Here is an 8,604-nt window from a genome sequence, read left to right as displayed (position 1 = left end):
TGAGACTATTCATATATATATATAGAGAGTTAGGGAGGAGACTTAGCTTATATTAACCTAGTTGGACTGGACCTCCTCATCAAATGTTTCAGTTAACTAGAAAGCGATCACTTCTGCCTCAACTAGACTACTATAGATATTAAGCCCATAAACAAGAGATCATTAAAATTAAATGGGCTAGATCAACAAAGAACTATTTATCAACCCATATTTTATAAAACATGAAAATAAATAATGTAAGCCCAAATAAAAGTCTAACACCCCAAAATTATGTTCGGTATGATTCCCTCAGGAAATCCATGGGGATTTGTAGCATGTAATTTTTGTTTTGTTCTTGACTAATTTTTCCCTAACTGCTAAATAAATAATTGTATACATGTTTAAAAGATTTTCAAACTTATTCAAAAAAATTATGAGTACTTATGTCATGCTAAGTATGTTGGTTTCGAAATAAAATTTTCTTCATGATATATTTTTGGGAAAAATGCTTACTAAGAGTGTATTGAGAAAAATTAACATAATTTCTTCAGTTTCAGGTTCCTCTAAGAGAATAGAGCTACCTATGCCAGTGTGTGAAAGCCAACTTTGAATAAGTTGAGCATGTGTAATTAGACCTACGTAGAGGATACACTACCATTGAAAAGGGCTACTACTGGTGTAGTGTGATATCGTCTCCATTGGGTATTATAGAATAATGTCGAAATTGCCAACAGGGAAATGGCCCTATTTTTACACTTCACACACTTACACAAATCTTATCTTTTTTAGCATGCTTGTTTGTAGGGGGAGTTCTTAGGAACTTAATCATTTTTCTAACAAAGTGTTTGCTGCAAGTTTTGACTCATGACACCAAGAGATCATGACTCATTACTCGGCCTCAGCAATAGATAATAAAATAGAATTTTTCTTTTTGTTGTGCCATGACACCAAGTTGTTCATCCTCCATTTGTCTTGTCATCCTCTTCTTGCATAACTTTAATCCAAGACCCATCAGTTAAAGCTTCTTTCACATTTTTTGGTTCAAGTGAAGAGGTAAACACACACATATTGGACGAGATTTATATACATTTTCCTTGTGCCCATGCTTTCTTCTAAATCTCCCATAATGAGATCAATTGGATGATTCTTTTTAACCTGACTGAAGGTTCTCTCTAAATTGGATCAGTGATAGTTTAAGCATTTGCGTCTTTGTCTGTTCAGATGTGGATGTATCAAATGTGTTGGATGATGATTAAGTTTTCATTCCTATGGCAACAGATGGAATTTCTTATACATCATTCTAGACTTTTGATTGATTAGGAGATTCTTCTAAAAAATTATCTATCTTGTCTTCCGTTGAAAATTCTAAAAAAGCTTTGCCATCATCAACAAAAATATTAGCAGACTCCAAAATAGTTTGGGTTCTCATGTTATACAAACGATATGCCCTACTATTTATGGAATAACCAAGAAATACACCTATATCACTTCTAGCATTTCCAACATTTTCTCGATCTTTCAATATGTAACACACACACCCAAAAATGTGAAAATAACTTACATTTGGACACTTACCTTTCCAGATCTCATAAGGAATTTTGGCAGTACCTAGACGCAAAAACACTCTATTTACTGTGTAGCAAGCAGTATTAATAGCTTCTGCCCACAATCTTTTGGACAGTTGCTTACTATTCAACATTACTCTTGCCATTTCCTGAAGAGTGTGATTCTTTCTCTCAACAACTCCATTTTGCTCAGGAATTTTGAGAGCTGAAAATTCATGAGATATTCCACAAGAATTACAAAATTCATCATACACAACATTCTCAAATTCTTTACCATGATCACTAAAAATTCTAACAATCTTGCCAATATTACAATATTTTTCAACTTTTAATTTTAAACAAAGAGTTTTGAAAGCTTCAAAAGTTTCAGATTTTTCTCTTAAAAAATCAACCTAAGTAAAACAAGAGAAATCATCTACACACACAAAAGTGTATCTTTTTCATTTAAGCTTTCAACTTGAATTGGACCCATTAGATCCATGTGAAGCAATTCTAACACTTTGGTGTTATTCACATTTGTGATACCTTTGTGAATGATCTTTAATTGCTTACCAAGTTGGCAAGGTTCACACTTGCCAGTAGATTCTCTACCCAATTTGGGTAAACCACAAACAATACTTGCATTTGACAATTTTTTCATGTTTTTGAAATTAATGTGACCAAGTTTTTCATATCATAGATCAGTAGAATTGCTTGTAGCCGAGTGACATGACATATTTTGAGAGAAAGTATAGCAATTATCAACTAATCTAAAACCTTTTAGAACACAATTTCCATTTTGATCAACACACTACAATCATCACAAGAAAAATTAATAGTGTATCCTTGATCACAAAATTGACTTATGCTAATTAGATTAGCTTTCAATCCATCAACTAGCAGAACATTTTTCAATTTAGGCAGGCCTTCCAAATTTAGGGTTCATTTTCCAAGAACTTTACCTGCTACACCATCACCAAAAGTGACTATACCACAATTTACAGTCTTGAAATTGATGAGGATATTTTTTTCACCTGTCATATGTCTAGAACATCTACTATCAAAGTACCAAGAATTAGATGTATAAGTTCTATGACAAGTAAATGTAGCAAGACAATTATTCTCATCCTTTTTTACCCATTTTTGTTTAGGCGCATGATGTTTCTTTTGCACCTTTTTTTAAATTTGCATGATGAAAATAATTTGAATTGAAAAAATTCATCATTGGAAAACACTTTGGTCGAATGTGACCCTTGACCCCACAAAAATGGCAAGTGGGAATGAATTTCTTAGTCCTTTCATAGGGCGTAAGATTCTTACCTATATGTCTCTTTGTTGATGAGACATTTTGAGATGTTTATGGATCATAAACCTGCAATGTTAGATCAGAAGAAAAAATAGGTAATGAGCGAGCTTGAACAAACACAATCTTTCTCTTTGATTGAGACCCTTTAGATCCCAATCGAGCATTGTTTCGTTGACCTGGATTCTGGACCTCCTTAAAAATTGTAGATCCTGAATTAAGCATCTTAACATTTTTCTTAATAAGATCAAGCTCTTTTTTCATACGGTTAATTTCAGTATTTTTATTAAAAATCTCAGTTTCAAAAGTTGTAGCATTTGATTCAAGTTCATCATTTCTGCAAGAAAGAGATTTGGTAATTTTTGCATTTGACTGATTTACAACACTATTTAATCCATTCATCATACATTTTTTTGTAAGATTCTTCCAGCGAATCCTCATTGACTTCTGATTTATCAGAATTAGTGTCAACAACATCATCAGTACATGTCGTATCGTCAGTAACTTTAGTTACCGAAACAATATTGTTTAGACAAACAAGTTTTTTATTTTCTTGCAAAAAACAAGGAAGACTAGAGAACACAGATGTTAAAGCAACATTTTCACCATCTTCATCACTACTTTCAGAGTAGCATTCATACATTTTTTTTGTTTCTTTTCAAGGTATTTGCACATTCTGATTGAATAAGACCAAAATCATTAGATTCCCTGCATTGTACTCTCTTTTTATTGTTGGGAACAAAAGGTTTAGAATATGTGTTCTCTTTTGAGAATTTAGAAAAATTCTTTTTAATGCCCAATTTTTTCATATATTTTTGAAAATGTCTAGTCAATATGACCAACTTATTATCATCTTCATCATTTGAACTTACATTTTCAGAACTTTTCAAAGCAATAGATTTTTATTTTTCTCTTACCTTGTTCGGCTTTTCTTTTTGTCTGATCTGTTGATTTAGTTCAAATGTTCGTAGAGAACCCATTAGTTCTTCCACTTTCATGGAATTTAGATCTTTGACCTCCTTCATGGTCGTTAGCTTGGTGTTAAACTGGTCAGGTAATGTTATCCCTCAAAAATACGAGGATGATGTGGAAAATGAGAATGTGACACATGACATCACAAATTAGGGAAAAATGACAAAGTATTGAGAAAAGACCGATGGGAAAAAAAGATAGGTCCAGGACCTAGGAAAGTCAACCAAGCCTAAAACCCCTAGGGGTGGTCAGTTTGATCCATACCCCTAGGGGTGGTCAGGCTAAGCAGGCCCAAGGGCCTAGGAGTAGTCGACCTGACCCCTACCCCGGGGGTGGTTGACCCCAGCATGCACAAGGACCCCTAGGGGTGGTTAACCTGACCCCAACCCCTAGGGTATTCGACCCCAGTATGCCCAAGGACCCCTAGGGGTGGTCGGCCTGACCTCAACCCCTAGGATGGTCGGCCTAAGCAGGCCCAAGAGCCACCTAGGCGGTCAGCCTAAACCCCCAAGTACACTTCACTGAGAAATAATCACTCTCGTTCAAACTGAGATCAACAGACCTAACACCTAGAGGATCAACAGGTCCAGCACCTAGAAGGTCACAGGTCCAGCACCCAAGCTTTGGTCGTCGGACCTAGCATCTAACTCTCATATACCAACAAAGACTTAACATTTTCCCAGAAGTTTTAATCGTGCATTGTCTACCACAATCTAAAGAAACAATGAGAAGAGCCACAATCTCATGATCATGGGATGTGGATACGTCTCTCCATTACATGATAATCGTGTACCAAACCATGATCCCAGTACTACTGGTCATGTAACAGCCCCTGGGTACTATAAATAAATGACCCAGGGCTTCATTTACGGGGACTTTTGGACTCTTTCCTGGATCACTTTTTCTGGAATTTTGGAGATCTAAAGAGCATTTGGGGAGAAATTCTGGGCAAGTGAGAATGAGTGAATACTTTGGTTCAACAGTGTAATTGTCGAGTGATTCAATACTAAAAGCTAAGTGGATTAGGTTATTACTGTTCATCAGAATAGGGTTGAACCAGTATAAAATTCCTGTGTGTTTATTTAAGATAATCGTACTCTGTCGTTTATTCTATTTATTTCGTTCAAAAGGTGTCGTATACTGTACATACGACCGTTGGCCAATTTCACAGGTCAACGGGTAAAACACGAACAATTTTTTGAACTAAAACATATTCATGTAATTTTTCACCTAAGGCAAAAAATTCATTAGCAACATCAGACAATCTCTCATAAAAATCACTAAGAGTTTCAGTTTCAAACATTCTAAGATCCTCAAATTTTATTTGTAACATAATGGACCTAGAACGCTTGACAACATCAGTTCCTTCAAATTGAGTTTGAAGGATTCGCCAAGCTTCTTTGGCCGAATCACAAAAGGATATAAGTTTAATATACCCTTCACCAACACCATTGAACAAAGTGTGTAAGGCCTTGTTATTATAACTGGACAATAAATAATTAACATTTGACTAATTTAACTCAGATTTTACCGTTGTTTCACCAGTTTTTGCGTCAACCTCAATCGGTGTTGACCAACTTGTTAAGGCACATCTCCACGCCTTCTCATCTTGAGATTTGATGAATCATTAAGCATGTGGAAAATTGGTGGACGAATCATTCTAACCTTCCAGTAGGAATAGTTTGAATCATTAAGCATTGGTGGATGAATTGTAGAACCTCCTTCTGCAAAAAATGACATGTGGCAAATAGAAACACAAAAAAACAAAAAGAAAAAATACAAGATCTTGCTAAGAGTTCAGTGAACTGCTTTGATACCAATTGAAATTCCATAATTTAAGATTACCAGCTGAATTTAACAAATGATTTAATTAATGTAGAATAGTTAAACAATTGTTTGATTAGACAGATATTTTGATGTATCAGGAAAAATTGTTGATGAATAAGAATATACGAGCATAAAATAAATAAACTAAAAGTAACGTGACACAAGAAGTTTTTTTACGTTGTTAGAAAAAACTTAGTCCACGGGGCCACGCTTAGAGATAAAAACAATTAGTAAAGTCTCAAGAATACAATAAGCAATTGACTTATACAAGTTTAGACTCCCTCTAAATCTTTGTCGCAACCTTGAAGTACTCCACTTTATTAATATGGTTTTGATAAACACCAACAACACAAAATCCCTTTTGAACTTAATGAGTGCTCGCATCCTCTCGAAGTGAGACTTATGGAAATCTTCTCCCGAAGATTGTATGTCACATTCGCAAGCTTAATGATTTGTTTAAGAATAAACAACACAAAGCAAAACAAACAAACAAACAAAGAGATAGTTGAACAAAGAATACTCTTTACATAGAAAAGAACTCTTCAAAATATAAAACGTTAGAATGGTGAAGATATGAGATTAGTTGCTGCTTAGGTCTGGTATTTATAGAGTTTAGGAAACCATAAGCCAACCAATCTCGTTCATGATCTCAATCAGACCAAAGCCAAAGTTTCATACCAAATCAGGAAGTTTCTAAAAATAACTCCCAATTATCTTTACAGCATTTTATTCCAGATGTAACAGAGAATCATCTTGTAGCATCAAGAAAATGGACGAACCTGGACTCAAACCCAAATCAGGTTCATTACGAAATTAACTTACTTGGGCACAAAGAATATTTCAATTTCCTCTTTTGAAATCTAATAAAATCAAAGAAAATATGCAGTGATCAATTCTATAATAGACATGCTTATTATAAACAAAATTGTCATAAATAAATAAGGAAACTTGGACTATATAAAATGCATAGAAGTTATTCTTACCAAAAAGAGGCAAAATCCACTTACTTAACCAAGATGGAGTTTCGAAAATACCAATTAAATTGATAAAATATACTTAATAAAAAGACAACCAATTTAGGATTTTACAAATGTGAGAAAAGTCTCACATGGAAAGTATATAGGAACAACAATATCTTTACAACATAAATAGTTACTCCACTTAAAACTACTTGGTTTTAAGATGGAATCTCAATCATAGTCCTAGTGGCATTTCCCCCCTTAAATTGTAATATGGTATCAAGAACAAGTTTGACTTCCACTGCACTCCACTCTTGACCTCAATTTGGGACCTTTCAAATGTATGTCGATTCGTGTTGAATTCTATGACTTGTTTCAGACGACGTGTATACCTACAAATTTCCCGACCAGCCTTGTGATGTCCTATATTCCCACAAATTTCCTGAGTCAGCCTTGTGGCATTCTATCAAATAATCACGTCCAGACCTGTTATATCTAAGGTCGTTAATAATGTCCACACTTTCAAGACCAAACGCGAGGGGCATATTAAATGTGAAAAAAGTCTTACATGGAAAATATATAGAAACAACAATATTCTTATAAAGGAAAGAGTTACTCCACTTAAAACCAATTGGTTTTAAGATGAAATTTCAATCCTAGTCCTAGTGGTCTTTCCCCCCTCAAATTGTAATAGTGTTCGAAAAAATACAAACTTATTTTCAACATTGTAAACTATTCAGAATTTTTCGAAAATTTGCAGGATATATATTGAAACTACAACGAACACTACTGTAAAAAATATTTTGGCACGTATTTTCGAAGCAGAAATTGACTAAGAAATTAAAATAGGAGATTGTTGTTGGTATTACTCTCGTATAATAAACAAAAAATTGTCCACTTATATATTTTGTTTATATATTAGTACAATTTTTATTAAATCTTTTATTTAATCGGCTCTATGTTTTGATCATGGCTCCGTAACTTGGCATTTGCTTTTATATATAATAAGTTGTATGAATACATCAAACTTTGACTAAATTTTCCTTGGTTTTAAGATACATGAGAATAGGAGGGTTTTACTTTTAATTTTCTATTTTTCTTTTCTAATGTAATGAATGGAGGTCGTAATAATTATGCTAATATAAACATTTTTTCGGGTCAGCAACTTGAAATTTCAGCTTTACCAAAGACACGGCCACCACTAAGGCTGTCCTTTTCAGGGTTAGGAAAAACTATTTTTCTAAACCGGTTTTCTCGCACCAAGTATTATCATCATTATTCTCATTTTTATTTTTATCTTAATCGACCTTTTCATCATCATTAAATAATATTAAATCACTATAAATAATATTTAATGTACTAGGACTAGGACTAGCTATCAAATCAAAGTATGTACTCATTTGAATCAGAACTTGTATTTATATATGTAATACTCAAATTTCCCGATATTATTTAGTCTTGAGTACAAGCTAGCATAATCTGCATGCCATGGAGTGCTATTCTCATCATATTAAATTTAATTATTAATATGAATAACCAAATAAACAAATAATAACATTTATATCAAATAATAAAAAAAGAAAAGAAAGAACAACATAAATTCACAAAATTAATTGAGAATTTCTACTCAAAACTAAATGAGAATTATTGTATATTTTTATCTTTATATATAAAAAAATATATATTAAATTCTTGGTTTAACATTTTTTTCCAGTAAACTTTAACTAAATCTTACAAATATCAAAACATATCTTTCAAATTAATTAATAAAAATATGATAAATTCGATATTTAATAATTATATTAATATAAATTTAAATATTATAAAATATTATTATAATAATATTTAATACATAATTTTAATTTTTATTTATTTTTTAATATTAATATATTATTTCTAAAAAAATACGTTACTCCTTTTTATTATTACTTAATTTAACTTATATATAATTATACAATAATAAACATTATATATCCAATTATAAAATAAATATATTAGTTTGAGGTATATTTATATATAT

This window comes from Humulus lupulus, chromosome 1 (genome assembly GCF_963169125.1).
Source record: "Humulus lupulus chromosome 1, drHumLupu1.1, whole genome shotgun sequence".
Classification (NCBI taxonomy): domain Eukaryota; kingdom Viridiplantae; phylum Streptophyta; class Magnoliopsida; order Rosales; family Cannabaceae; genus Humulus; species Humulus lupulus.
Note: the sequence above shows the minus strand (reverse complement) of the source record.